Source organism: Gossypium hirsutum, chromosome A06 (genome assembly GCF_007990345.1).
Source record: "Gossypium hirsutum isolate 1008001.06 chromosome A06, Gossypium_hirsutum_v2.1, whole genome shotgun sequence".
In the NCBI taxonomy this organism is placed as follows: Eukaryota; Viridiplantae; Streptophyta; class Magnoliopsida; order Malvales; family Malvaceae; genus Gossypium; species Gossypium hirsutum.
This window is the reverse complement of record NC_053429.1, coordinates 95,378,841-95,395,176: the sequence shown is the minus strand read 5'-3', so window position 1 is coordinate 95,395,176 and position 16,336 is coordinate 95,378,841. Positions and strand designations below refer to the sequence as shown.

At 35.4% G+C, this 16,336-nt stretch overlaps 2 non-coding genes across 2 annotated transcripts; both read right to left on the bottom strand.

Moving 5' to 3' along the window:
* Positions 1-8,142: 8,142 nt before the first annotated feature.
* On the bottom strand, positions 8,143-8,249 carry LOC121231341 (small nucleolar RNA R71). Its single transcript, XR_005929401.1, has one exon. It is a non-coding gene; the product is annotated as a small nucleolar RNA R71 (small nucleolar RNA).
* A 6,761-nt stretch (positions 8,250-15,010) lies between these two features.
* On the bottom strand, positions 15,011-15,117 carry LOC121231763 (small nucleolar RNA R71). The gene has a single exon (XR_005929818.1). It is a non-coding gene; the product is annotated as a small nucleolar RNA R71 (small nucleolar RNA).
* Positions 15,118-16,336: the final 1,219 nt, after the last annotated feature.

Here is a 16,336-nt window from a genome sequence, read left to right as displayed (position 1 = left end):
GAATGGAGTTAATGATGTAAGTTATACAAATGAGTTGTGTGGTGACATATTAGGTCTAAAACTTTGTTTTTGGATTGTATTGGTTGCTTGATTAGGTTATATTGGTATATAAGAGTGTAACACCCTTAACCCGTGTCCGTCGCCGAACGGGTTACAAGGCATTTTCAAACAAATTTCATCATTTAATAATGAACATCATTTCAATATCACAGTTAAACATAAAGTTTATAACATTTCTATAATATACAATTTATAGACAATATTAAATCCTATCAAATATAAAGCATTCATTAAAACCAAGGATTTCTTACATACATATATAAAATAAATAACGTATATATAAATACAAATCACCTGATCATTATCTAATTTCATTTGGCATCTAATCATTATCAATTATACCTTTCATAAGTCATTTGCAAAATTCATAAAGATGCCAAATTTCAAACATCTAATATACACATGATTTAATAATCAAAGTACCATAAACAAAGTCAATTTTTATCTTATATGAACTCATCTAACTTAATCAAACATAAATAAATGTCTATTTTTTCATTTTATCAACCAAAGCTGAATTTAATTATACTTATTAAAGATCCATTAGCAACTTTCTCATTCATAAAACGTGTATAAAATCTCACATATAACTAAACCCATAAGCCAACCAAAATTCATATCTCATATCAAAAATCTTCCAAGTACACAAATAAATTTTTTGTTTTTTTTTCTAGAACCGATTATCAACTAATCAATATCAAATGCCCAATTTATACTATAGTCAATGGCATACGTCTTTAATAATTTCATATCAACAATCCATTCTTATGCATGATATATCCATAATCTAACCATACCAATAGATCATGAATTCATTTGCATATACAAAGAATACTAAATTAATTCCATCACATATATATTTATATATATATTATAACATTACTTAATTATGAAATCAACCATAATTTACTTAAGTTTAAACATCATATTTAGCCATTTTCGCATGGCTTCCATAAGTACAACTCAAATCCAACCAACAAAAATACTAGACTATACATGCCATAAATTCAAATTAAACATTCATTAATACCGAAATAGACGATAGTGTGGTGAACTTCACGGACGATCCCTGAGCACGTAACGATCTCTAAAATCTATAAAATAAAAACAAGTAAACACACACCCAAAGTAAGCTATCTTAACTTAGTAAGTTGTAAGCAATTTAAACAATTTAAAAGACATTGATAGTCCAATTAAATAACCAAGTCATACTTATATTATCACATATTCATCCAAACTTATCAGTCCATAAATCTATTAATCATTCACATATAATTTCCAACATTTTTTAATTTACATATACTCTTTCACATAACTACTCATCACTTCTAATCTCACATTTTCATAATTAGCCGAATGTTCATATGCAGTTAAAATAAATAATCAAACATTATAACATGCATATAATATTCAATTCATTCCTTTTAACTCCTTCATCATTCATTTTACTGTTCTTTGATACATTTCACATTTGATACAACCAATCCAAATTCAATATTATCAACCACATAGGTTTGATACATACCTGTATATTACGAATTTAAATATTCTACTTACTACTTTTGCATTTGATAATAAACTCGTTCGTCCACTTTTGATCACTTGTTTTATTCACACACTTAATGTTATTATTTAACTCGCAATGCAATGAGATCGCACACTTAGTGCTCGATAGTTTTACTTCGCACACTTAGTGCTTAATAATTTTACTTCGCACACTTAGTGCTCGTTAATTTTTCTTTGCACACTTAGTGCTCGATAATTCACATATATATATCCATTCATGCCTATTCAAAACATTCACTTTCAGCATAATTAACATTTTGCACTTTCCAAATCAGCATGTATATATGTATATATATAAATTGCATTTATATAAGTCAACAACAATTATTTGCTTAGTAACTTACCTCGAATATCGACGAACTATATTTTTCGATTATTCGACTATTTTCGCCTTTCCTCGATCCAAACCCAATCCTCTTTCCTCTTGATCTTTAAATTAAACTAGACAAGGGCCGAATGCAAGGAATCTATTTCTTTCTTTTGCTTGGCTTTCTACGGTTTTTCCAAAGATGAAAACTCCACCACTTCCTATTTTACTAAGTTAATGTAATAATATAATTATTAAGTTACCAAAATAGCCATTATAAAATTATGCTATTTCCACTATCTAATGACCGATTATGTCCATGCATGATTCTTGGTTTAATAGCATTTTAACTCCCCAAAATAAAAGACCATTAACAATTTGGCATTCACACATAATTCATCAAATTTTTACCTATTGTGCATTTACACCCTTTCTTTATAATTCGGCATCTAAACAGAAAAATTAAGATACAAAACTTTCATGGATATCAATTCACACATAACTAATACTGAAATTTAATTTAAAACATTTTTCTGATTCAGATTCGTGGTCCCGAAACCACCATTCCGATTAGGGTTAAAATCGGGCTGTTACAACGAGTGTTGTATGCAGGTTGATTATGAAAAGGGTGAGCAAAGTGGCCTTTAAATGGCTTATTTTCGTCCACACGGGTAGAGACACAGGTATGTGTCTCAGTCATATGTGACACACGGCCATGCACATGGGTGTGTAGTCTGGCCGTGTGTCCTCTGCATCATAAAATTTAAAAAATAGAATGCTCAGAATTGAGCACACGGTTACAAACACAGGCATGTGTCTCAGCCGTGTGAGGCACACGACTAGCACACGGGTGTGTGGCTTCACCGTGTGAAAATTGCACTTAATTTTAGGAAAATAGATTGGCGACACGGCCTAGTACAAGGCTGTGTGGTTGACCATGTGACCCAAGTTAGGGAGTTACACTGGGTAAGACACAGCCTGAAGTACGGGCATGTTATGGGACCACACGGGCAAGTCCCTTGGCCACACGGGCGTGTGACCCCTATACCATGAAAAATTTTGAAATTTTGTGAAAAATTTTCTAAGTTCCCAATTTAGTCTCAACTTACTTACAATACTTAAATTAGGCTTCAAGGGTCCATTTAAGGGACAACATGATTAGTCTCGATTCTAAATAATAAATGACAAGAATTAATTGTAATTATTCTGAAAACTCCGATAATACTCTGTAACCCTGTTCTGGCAACGGATACGGGTTAGGGGTATTATACCATCTGTCCAGAGTGAAGCAGCAAGATGATACCCATTCATTGGTTCCTATTAATGAGAACTTTCCAAACGAACACATTTTTTAGGTAAGTCATTTCCATAATACTCATTGGTTTGTTGACTATGCTAATTTTTTAGGCAATGTTTAATGTCGCCCGAAATATCATATCAACAAAAAAGGAAATTCCTTTATGATGTAAGATATTTTTTTGGGAGGAGCCATAATTGTTTAAGCAATGTGTAGACCAGATGATTAGAAAGTGTGTAGCCAAGAGTGATAGCTGATATTTTGTATTGTTGTTATTCATCCCCGAGTAGGGGACGTTTTCGATGATCACACACTGCAAATAAAGTATTGCAAGCTTGATTCTTTTGGTCAACTTTGTTTAACTATGCATACACTTACTTCAAATATTGTGGTTGATGCCAATGAGTTGGAAATGTATCTAGGTGGAATGATATGCCACTAACCAACATTCTCGAGGTACAGTTATTTGATGTTTGGGGTACTGACTTCCTATGTCCTTTTCCTTTTTCTTATGGTAACAGGTACATCTTGGTAGCCACTGACTATGTATCCAAATGAGTAGAGGCCGAGGCATATTCAACTAATGATGCCAAGGTAGTGATGCAGTTCCTACAAAAACATATATTCACAAGATTTGAGACTTTAAGAGCTATAATTAGTGATGATGTTGTGAATAAATGGTTGAAGTGGTTGTGAAACATACAGTAGCTATAGCTTACTATCCTTAGACGAATGGCCAAGCTAAATTTGCTAATAAAGAAATAAAGGGCATACTTGAAAAAATAGTGTGTTCAAATCGGATAGATTAGTCCAAAAGACTTGATGAAGCTCTATGGTCCTACTGAAGTACATTTAAGACTCTTTTAGGGATGTCTCCTTACATGTTATTATATGGAAAAGCCTACCATTTACTATTGGAACTTGAACATTGCAACACCCCTTACCTATGTCCAACGCCGGAACAGGGTACGAGGCATTACCAGACTTAAACATACCCATTCATGCAAAAACTGGGCCATAAAATCTCTTTTAAATCATAACCTTTCAAACACATACATATCGTCCCTTATTTGGGTCTATGAAGCCCAAAACATTCCTCGGAATTGATTCAGGACTAAACCGAGAATTTTGAAAAGTTTCAGGAAAACTTAGAAAATTTTCCCATGAAACAGGGTCACACGCCCGTGTGGACATAGGGACACGCCCATATGCCTTTGGCGCGCCCATGTCCTCAGGCCGTGTAACTCTCTATTTATGACATCAGCATGCACATCGAACCATACGGTCGGGCCACACGCCCATGTCTCCAGGCCGTGTCCCTCACACGGTTGAGACACATGGCCGTGTCTTAACCTGTGTGGCCAACACTTAGGCTATTTTCCAAGCCTTCATGTTACCCATAATCTCTTACAGCCTTATGCACATCAAAATCGCAAATCATGGCATCATTTTAGTGATTAAACACTATTTATTAAGACATATTCTTAACATTAACATGTTCTCTTACAAGTAATGCATCTATTCATACAATACCAAGTCTAAATTCCTTATTTCACATTCATAAGACTTGTCATTTTGACGACCACTTTTACCATTATACTATGGTTACCAAATCAAGTACTCATGTTCAATCATTATCACATTATGTATATAATGTGAAATTACTACATTGCTATGACCACCTCAATCGGTCATAGAGCATACATCCAACACACATGTCATATTTCTAACCATGCATGGCAAACAAACATAATCAGATTATAAACATTAGACATGACATGAATAGCTAGGCTTACAAGCCATAATCAATATGAGCCACATCTTATGTCCATATACATATAACTCAATATAAGCCAACACATTTGGCCAAAGCAAAATAATACATGTCAATCAACTAGATCTCTATACATGCCACTCACTTGAAATTTTTAATATATACTTCATTATTCCATAGATACTTGATAGTGTGATGTTGCCTCCGACGATCTCCAATCCCAAGCTAACCTAAAAACACTAAAGGAAAGGAAAGAAAGGGAGTAAGCTTTATAGCTTAGTAAGACCATATGAAAATGATAAGAAATTTATCAACTTGCTTCTCATGGTAATACAACCTTATTTGCATTTTTACTCATGTTCCAGTCAAGCTATTTTCTCGAGTCATAGTCACTAAATTATTAATATCTAGAGCTAAGGAACTCCAAATTAAGTTCCAATAATTTTCCCTAAAACTAGACTCACATATCTCCTTACCATAAAATTTTCAGAATTTTTGGTTTGGCCAATTAGTACAGTTTATTCCTTAAATTTGCCCTTTTTTGTTGTCTGATAGTTTTGACCCCTCTTCACTAAGAATTAATTATCTCATAATACGGGACTCGGATGATGTTCCTATCTATTACTCTTGAAAATAGAGTCATTAAGAATTCTAAGCATCTAAATTATAACCCATAAATATTTTTTTACAATTTTCAATTATTTTCTCAAATTAGAATAGGGGATTTCAAAGTCATTCTGACCCTGTCTCACAACAATTTAAATATTTCATAATATGAAATTCTTTACTTACACTGTTTCTTCTATATGAAACTAGACTAATTAGGCTTTAATTTAATATTTTATTCAGCCTCTAACTCAATTTCCATAATTTTTGGTGGATTTTCAAAGTTGGATTATGGCTGCTGTCCAAAACTGTTTTAGTGTAAATTAACGATACTAAGTTTATCACACCATATTAATTCATTTTCACCACATTGGTAAGGTAACATATTCATATATCATAAGTATAGTGATAATTCATAAGTTATACATTTTTTTATCCCATTCTTAGCAGAATTTTGGAAGAATTATCCTTAGATTTGGTGAATTCGATGCTCCTAATCCTTTATTTTCATGTTTTATACTTAGGTGAGCATAGGAGAGTAAAAAGAGCGAGAAACGGGCCAAAAACGAAGAAAATGGGTCAATGTAGGAAATCAACACGGCCTGGACTTCCTCACACGGGTAGTTCACATGCCCGTGTCTATTTAATAGATTGCAACACAGCCTAAGCCACCTCACACGGGTGTGTCCCTGTCGAGCCCAAGTCTAGTCCTATTCGGAAAAGGCTACTCTTGAGGGTTTAGAAGCATTCAAAACCCTATATAAACACACCAGGAGGTACCTCAAAGATAAGGAATTACTCGAAGAAAGCCGATTGATCCATCTCAGAAGCCGGGTTATCCCTCAAGATTGAAGATCTCCCTTCAATTTCCTTCAGGAGCTTTTGGGTTTTCTTTATGTTTTTTTATCATTATTCTTCTGAGATGTTTTCCTTCACACTTATGAACTAAACCCCAAAATACCTAAGGGGAATGAAACCTATGACGAATCTTGTTATTATTTTCTGAATTATATGATAAGTATTTGATTTGTTCTTAATTATGTGTTCTTAATTCTTGTTTTAATATTCCAGGATATTGATTCAAGCATTGATGTGCTTATTCAGAGGAGCAAAAGTCCCTGTCTAAGAGTAGATCTAGCATAATTGAGTGGAGTTGATTGCACGCCTAGACATAGGGTGACATAATTTTGCCGGATTAAGGTGAAACCTAATAAAGGAATCCATAGATCGAGTTAATGCAACACTAGGGATTTTAATTAGAAAGAGATTTCAATTAATCAACCTAGGGTTAGACATTGTTAGTCTCGAGAGAGATAATAATATAAATTAGGGATTTCTACAGATCAAGTCAAATGAATAAATTGTCTAATTCAGAGTAAATAACAAGTGAAGTCTAGGTGGACTTTTCCCTTGGGTATTGTCCAAATCATTTAGTTTTCCCAAAAATTTATTTCCCTAATTTACTTTTTGTGCATTCTTAGTTTAATAATTAGTTTAGATAAAACAAACCCCTTTATTTTTAGGCTAGATAATAAAAGGAAAGTTAATACTAGTACTTTTAGTTCCTTTGGGTTCGACATCCCGATCTTGCCATAAGCTATACTACTGTCCGATAAGGTGCGCTTGCCTTTGTCGTGATAATAGTTAAGTTTTCAAGAACGGGCATTCATAAATTATAAAACTTATAGCGATTTGTTCACATCAAGTTTTTGGCGCCGTTGTCGGGGAACCAAGATATTAGGAACACTTAATTTTTATTACTTTAGCCATTTATTTTATATTTTATTTTGATTTTTGTTACTAAATTTTATTTTGTTTTCTTCTTACAAGTTTTTATAGTTTATGACTAGAAGAAACCCGTCAAGACTATTGCTTTTTGACAGTGAGATCGATTGCACAGCTCGCAAAAAATTAAAGAGAAATAAGGCGAAGCCTACGAGACACAGAGGAAGAGTAAGAGGATAATATCTCCACCACAACCTAGAAGATAGCTGAAAATCAAGAAAATCCGCTACCTCCTGCGATTGCTGCTGGTCCAGTATATCAGAATCCTGCTCCACGCACTATGTATGATTATGCTAAACCTACTTTGGCAAGAGTCGAATCAAGTATTATTAGACCTGCTATTGCTACAAATAATTTTGAACTGAAACCTAACACAATTCAAATGATACAACAGTTTGTTCAGTTTGATGGTTTGCAGGATGAGGATCCAAATACTCACTTAGCGAATTTTCTGAAACTTTACGAATTATTTAAAATCAATGGCGTCTCTGATGATGTCATTCATCTTCGGTTATTTGCATTTTCATTGAGGATCCAAATACTAATTTGGTGAATTTTCTAAAGTTTTGCGACACATTTAAGATCAATGGCGTTTCTGATGATGCCATTCACCTTTGGTTGTTTCCCTTTTTGTTGAGGAAAAAAGCTAAACAGTGGTTGAACTCATTACCACGAGGGTCAATCACAACTTGGGAATAAATGACCAAAAAATTTTTACTTAAATATTTTCCGTCGGCTAAAACAACTAAGTTGAGGAATGATATCTCTTCTTTTGTGCAGATGGACCTAGAAACACTCTATGATGCATGGGAGAGATACAAGGATCTTTTGAGAAGGTGCCCTCACCATGGGTTACCACTCTGGCTACAGGTTCAAACTTCTCACAATGGCCTGAATCCTTCGACTAGACAGATGATTGATGCAGCTGCTGGTGGGACTATCAATAATAAGACACCTGAGGAGGCTTATGAATTTATAGAAGAGATGTCACTGAATAATTATCAGTGGCAAGTTATAAGAACAAAGCCAACAAAAGCAGTCGGCACTTTTAACATCGATTCGGTCACCATGCTCTCTAATCAGGTAGAAATTTTGAATAGAAAAATTGATGGTTTACTTGGTTCTTCACAGGTTCACCCAGTAATGCAATGCAATGCAAGTGGAGGAGGAACAAGTAATTTAGAATACCCACCTTATGGCCACAACATGGAAAACGAGTAATTAAATTATATGGGTAATAATCCTCGACCTTAAAATAATTCTTATAGTAACATTTGCAATGCAGGATGGAGGAGCCACCCAAATTTCTCATGGGGAGGCCAAGGGAATCAGAGACCACCACCCCCTTTAGGCTTCCAATAACAACCTTACCAGTAAGAGGAAAAGCCGAACCTTGAGGAGATGATGTCAAAATTTATTTTAGTAGCGGAAACCCATTTTTAGAACACTGAAACTGCACTTAAAAATCAGCAAGCATCGATCCAAGGACACGAGAATCAAATTGGGCAATTGGCTAAGATGATTTCAGAAAGACCACGAGGAAGTCTACCTAGTAACATCGAACCCAATCCAAAAGAGCATGTAAAAGCAGTTACACTAAGGAGTGGGAAAGTGTTAGCTGAATCTGAAAAGAACTACTACAAGAAGTTGACAGAAACAAAGGAGAGGAGGTAAAACCCGAAAACAATGACAATCCAATGCCAAAGGAATATAAACCACCAATCCCATATCCAGCAAAGTTGAAGAAAGACCACATGGATGCACAATTCAGTAAATTTCTTAAACTTTTAAACAACTGCATATTAACTTACCTTTTGTCGAAGCTATATCACAGATGCCTACATATGCAAAATTTTTAAAGGAGCTTCTAACAAACAAAAGGAAGTTTGAAGACCTATCTACAGTGGAACTTAATGAGGAGTGCTCAGTCATACTCCAAAATAAACTACCAACCAAATTGAAAGATCTAAGAAGTTTTACTATTCCCTGCTTAATTGGTAGTTTGAATATTGATAAGGCACTAGCTGATTTAGGCGCTAGCATTAATTTGATGCCATATAAAATGTTTAAACAACTTGGTCTTGGGGACCCTAAACCTACTAGGGTGAGTATTCAATTAGCTGACAGATCAGTTAAACATCTTACGGGAATTATAGAGGACGTACTTGTAAAAGTAGATAAATTTATATTCCCTATTGATTTCGTGGTGCTTGATATGGATGAGGATGTTGAAGTGCCTTTAAGCTTATGTCGTCCATTTTTAGCCACTATTGGGGCTGTTATTGATATGGGTGATGGTAAATTGGTACTTAGAGTAGGTGACGAAGAGATATTTTTAAAATTTATGATGCCATGAGATTTTCTAGGGAACAGGATAACTCATGTTATTTCATTGACTCTATTGATCATGCTACTCAAGATTCTTTTCAGGAAATCGTACATAAGGACACGATGGAACTATGTCTTGCTCAATGAGAGGGGGTGGATGATGATTCTGAGATAGGAACTGAACTAAATTCCAATGAAACCTCCCCAAGACCAGTAGAATATGAGGGTATTAAGGTAAACGATAAGCTTAAGCAAAAACCCTCTATTGTAGAACCTCCCAAACTGGAACTTAAACAATTGCCGAATCACTTGGAATATGCATTCCTTGGAAATAATTCTACATTACCGGTAATTATCGCATCCAACTTGCAACCCAAGGAGAAAGAGGAATTACTCCAAGTATTAAGAGAGCATAAAAGGGCCATAGCTTGGAAAATTTCTAACATTAAAGGGAGCAGCCCTTCTTTTTGGACCCACAAAATTTTAATGGAAGATGAATATAAGCCATGTGTGCAAGCCAAAAAATGACTGAACCCCAACATGAAGAAAGTTGTTAAAGCTGAGGTAATTAAACTCCTAGATGCTAGAATTATTTATCCTATTTCTGATAGTTCTTGGGTAAGTCCAGTGCAGGTTGTTCCTAAGAAAGGAGGCATGACTGTTGTAGCCAATGAGAAGAATGAACTAATCCCCAGAAGGACAGTCACAGGTTGGAGAGTTTGCATTGACTATAGGAAGTTGAATGATGCCACGAGAAAAGATCACTTCCCCCTTCCATTCATTGACCAAATGTTGGAAAGATTATCAGGGCACATGTATTACTATTTCTTAGACGGACTCTCTGGCTATTTTCAAATCCCAATAGCTCCTGAAGATCAAGAAAAGATGACATTTACATGTCCATATAGTACGTTTGCTTATTGTAGAATGCCTTTTGGATTATGTAATGCTCCTACTACTTTTCAACGTTACATGATGGCCATTTTTGACAAACTCGTAGAAGACATCATGGAGGTATTTATAGATGATTTCTTAATTTTCGGTAACTCTTTCAATCTTTGCCTTAAAAATTTAAAATGAGTCTTAATAAGATGCAAGGAAACAAATCTTGTGCTCAACTGGAAAAAATGTCACTTTATGGTTCAAGAAGGTATTGTGTTAGGACATAAAATTTCTAGTAAAGGGATTGAGGTTGATAAATCTAAAATTGAAGCCATTGAAAAACTACCTCCCCCTAAATCGGTTAAGGCTATTAGAAGCTTTTTAGGACATGCTGGGTTTTATAGAATATTTATTAAAAAAATTTCTAAAATAGCTAAGCCTTTGACTAAATTACTAGAAAAATATGTTCCTTTTAATTTCGATCAGGAATGTTTAGAAGCATTTAATACTTTAAAGGATAAATTGACTAAAGCTCCAATTATAATTGCACCTGATTGGAATTCACCTTTCGAACTAATGTGCGATGCGAGTGATTTTGCAGTAGGTGCAGTTTTGGGATAGGGAAGAGAAGCATTTTCAACCTATCTATTATGCTAGCAAAACATTGACAGTCGCACAAGAAAACTACACCACCATGGAGAAAGAGCTGCTAGCTGTGGTTTTTGCATTTGATAAATTTAGGCCATATCTAATATTGTCTAGAGTTGTCGTTTATACTAACGGTTCTACTCTTCGCTACCTTTTAACTAAGACTGATGCAAAACCCTGACTCATTTGATAGATTTTGTTATTGCAGGAATTTGACTTGGAGATTAAGGATAAGAAAGGAACTGAAAATCTCGCAGTTGATCATCTTTCCAAGCTTGAGAATTCAAGTACCAAAGAGCTAGATGAAGTTGTAATAAATGATTAATTCCCTCAAGAGAAATTTTTTCTATATCTGATTCTGAAGTACCTTGGTTTGCAGACATTGCAAATTTTTTAGCCGCTAACATTATTCCACAAGGGTTGACACATCAGCGAAAGAAGCGATTCTTTACTGATGTGAAAAACTACTTTTGGGAAGACCCTTTCCTTTTCCATATATGCACAGACCAAGTCAATAGGAGATGCGTTACAAGGATAGAAGCATTGAAGATCTTGGAACATTGCCACTCAGGACCGACTGGAGGACGTTATAGTGGGAATAAAACCGCACATAAAATACTCGAATCAGGTTTTTATTGCCCCACTCTATTCAAATATGCTAATAGGTATGTTACTTCTTGTGACAAATGCCAAAGGATAGTAATATCTCCAAACATGATGAAATGCCTTAGACATATATGTTTTCATGTGAAATATTTGACGTTTGGGGTATCGACTTCATGGGTCCATTCCCTAGTTCATTTGGGAATAAATACATCTTGGTAGCTGTCGATTATATGTCCAAATGGGCTGAAGCCCAAGCTTTTCCTACTAATGATGCTAGAGTAGTAGTACGTTTCCTTAAGAAACTTTTGTCTCGATTTGGAACACCTAGAGCAATCATCAGTGATAGGGGTACTCATTTTTGTAACGCCCAATTCGACAAGATCCTTAAGAAATGCAAAATTCACCACTAAACAGCTACCCTTTACCACCCTCAAACTAGTGGCCAAGTCGAAATGGCAAACAGAGAGCTTAAACATATCCTAGAAAAGACAGTAGAATCAAACAGGAAGAATTGGGCGATGAAAGTAGATGATGTTTTATGGGCTTATAGAACTGCTTTTAAGACCCCCATAGGGAACATCAACTTACAGACTTGTGTATGAAAAAAGTTGTCATCTACCATTTGAGTTAGAACACAAGGCATTCTGGGCTATAAAATTTCTAAACCTTGATCCTAAACTTGCAGGTGAAAATAAGTTGATGCAGTTGAACGAGTTAGATGAGTGGCGAACCAATGCATATGAAAATTCACGCCTATACAAGGAAGCAACAAAGCACCGCCACTACGCTCGTTTAAGACAATGCAAGCAATTTGAAGTTGGAGATCTTGTCCTGTTGTATAACTCGAGGCTCAAATTTTTCCCTGGGAAGCTTAAATCATGATGGTCAAGTCCTTTCATAGTCCAAAATGTCTTTTCATATGACACAGTAGAGGTAAGTCACCCATCACAAGGCACTTTCAAGGTAAATGGACATCGCCTCAAACTCTACAACAATGAAAAATTCAAAGACGATAGAGAGCAGTTACGGCTCCATGAACTTCCCTAAATATACCCACAAAGTTGTGATAAACCATAATTTATACATATTTTACCTCATGCTTAGCATATTTTTGGGTGAATTATCCTTAGATTTGGTGAATTCAATGCTCCTAATCCTTTAATTACATGTTTTATACTTAGGTGGCATAGGAGAGTAAAAAGAGTGAGCAACGGGACGAAAATGGAGAAAATGGACCAACATGAAAAATCAACATGGCTTGGACATCCTCACACGAGTAAGCCACATGGCCGTGTCCATTTGGAAGAATCGAAGCATGACTTACACAGGTAGACCACACGCTCGTGCCTATATAATAGCCTTAAACACAGATTGAAGAAATCGCACACGGGCGTGTCCCTGTCGAGCCCAAGTCTAATTCTATTCGGAAAAGGGCACTCTTTAGGGCTTTTAGGCATTCTAAAGCCTATTTAAACATATGAGAGGAGGATTAGAAGAGACACACAGAGTAAGAGGAAAGGAATTACTCAAGGAAAGCCGATTGATCCATCTCAGAAGCCAGATTCATCATCAAGACTAAAGATCTCCCCTCAATTTCCTTCGGGAGTTTTGGGTTTTCTTTATGTTTTGTTATCTTTATTCTTTTGAGATGTTTTCTTTCATAATTATGAACTAAACCCCCTAAATACCTAAGGGGAATGAAACCTAAGACGGATCTTGTTATTATTATCTGAATTGTATGATAAATATTTGACTTGTTCTTAATTATGTGTTCTTAATTTTTGTTTTAATATTCCAAGATATTGATTCAAGTTAATGAACTTATTCAGAGGAGAAAAAGTCCCTATCTAAGAGTAAATTTGTCGTAATTAAGCGGAGTTGATTTCACGCCTAGAGATAGGGTGACAAGATTTTTTTGGACTAGGGTGAAACCTAATAAGGGAGTCTATAGATCTAGTTAATACAATACTAGGGTGTTAATTAGAAAGAGATTTCAATTAAACAACCTAGGGTTAGACGTTATTAGTCTTGAGAGAGATAATAATATAACTTAGGGATTTCTACGGATCAAGTCAAATGAATAAATCATCTAATTCAGAGTCAAATAACAAGTGAAGTCTAGGCGGATTTCTCCTTGGGTATTGTCTTAATCAATCGAGTTTTCCCAAAAGCTTTTCCCCAATTTTCTCTCTGTGCACCCTTAGTTTAGTTAATTAGTTTAGATAAACAAATCCCTTAATATTTAGGCTAGATAATAAAAAGAAAGTAATTACTAGTACTCTTGGTTCCTTTGGGTTCGACAATCCGGTCTTGCTAAAGCTATACTAATGTTCGATAGGTACACTTGCCTTCATTGTGATAATAGTTAGTTTCAGTAACGATTAATTATAAATTTTTAAAACTTATAGCGACGAGCATATCAAGTTTTTGGTGTCGTTACTGGGGACCTAAGATATTAGGAACACTCGATTTTTTATTACATTAGCCGTTTTACTTTATTTGCAATCTAAATTTTTATTTTCTTTTCTAATTTTCTCTTTTATTCGCTTCTGGCAGGTTTTTTATAGTGTATGACTAGAAGAAACCCGTTGGGACCATTACTTTTTGATAGTGAGATCGATCGCACAAATCGTAGAAACCAAAGAGAAATAAGCGAAGCTTAAGATACACAGAGGAAGAGCAAGAGGATGATATTCAAACCACAACCGAGGAGATGGCTGAAAATCAGGAAAATCCGCTACCTCCTGCGATTGCCACTGATCGAGTAAATCAGAATCATGCTCCACGCACTATGTATGATTATGCTAAACCGAATTTAACAAGAACTAAGTCAAGTATAATTAGGCCTACTATTGCTGCAAATAATTTTGAATTGAAACCTAACATGATTCAAATGATACAGCAATTTGTTCAGTTTGATGGTTTGCAAGATGAGGATCCAAACACTCACTTGGCGAATTTTCTTGAACTTTACAAATTATTTAAAATCAATCGCGTCTCTGATGATGTCATTCATCTTCGGTTATTTGCATTTTTGTTAAGGAATAAGGCTAAACAATGGTTGAACTCATTACCACGAGGGTCAATCACTACTTGGGAACAAATGACCGAAAAATTTTTACTTAAATATTTTCCACCGGCTAAAACAGCTAAGTTGAGGAATGATATCTCTTCTTTTGTGCAGATAGATCTAGAAACACTCTACGATGCATGGGAGTGATACAAGGATCTGTTGAGAAGGTGATCTCACCATGGGCTACCACTCTGGCTATAGGTTCAAACTTTTCACAATGGCCTGAATCCTTCAACTAGACAGATGGATAACACAGCCGCTAGTGGGACTATCAATAATAAGACACCTAAGGATGCTTATGAATTTATAGAAGAGATGTCACTGAATAATTATCAGTGGCAAGTCATGAGGACAAAGCCAACGAAAGCAGCCAGCGTTTTAACGCCGATTCAGTCACCATGCTCTCTAATCAGGTAGAACTTTTGAATAGAAAAATTTATGATTTTCTTGGTTCTTCACAGGTTCACCCAGTAATTCAATGCAATGCAAGTGGAGGAGGGACGAGCAATTCAGAATACCACCTTATGGCCACATCATGGAAAACGAGCAATTAAATTATATGGGTAATAATCATCGACCTCAAAATAATCCTTGTAGTAATATTTACAATGCAGGATGGAGGAACCACCCAAGTTTCTCATGGGGATACTAAGGGAATCAGAGACCACCACCTCCTTCAGGCTTCAAACAACCACCTTACCAACAGGAAAAGAAGTCGAACCTTGAAAAGATACTAACAAAGTTTATTTCGATGTCGGAAACTCACTTTCAAAATACCAAAACAGTAATTAAGAATCAACAAGCGTCGATCCAAGGGCTCGAAACTCAGATAGGCCAACTCGCCAAATTGATTTATGAACGACCACAAGGTAGCCTGCCGAGTAACACTGAATCTAACCCAAGGGAACAACTCAACGCAATTACCATCCAAGACGAGGAAGGGTTAGTTGAACCTAAACCAGAATCGAGGCAAGGAATTGTGGCAAGTAAAGGTAAAGGCGAGGTGGAACATAGTGAGCAGAAACTGATAAGTAAAGAGTACAAACCATGAGTGCCATACCCCAATGCGACAAGGAAAGACCGCACAGATGAACAATTTGGTAAATTCCTTAAACTATTAAAGAAATTACACATTAACTTACCATTTATTGAAGCTCTTTCGCAGATTCCAAACGCAGTCAAATTCTTAAAGGAGCTTTTAACAAATAAACGGAAGTTGGATGAGGCGTCGCATATGGAGTTAAATACAGTTTTCTTAGCCATTTGTACAGAACAAGCTTGCCAACAAATTGAAAGATCTAGGGATTTTTACGATTCCTTTTTTAATTGGTAGCTTAAATGTTAAAAATGCATTGGCTGATTTAGGGGCTAGTATTAATGTCATGCCCTACAAAATGTTTAAAC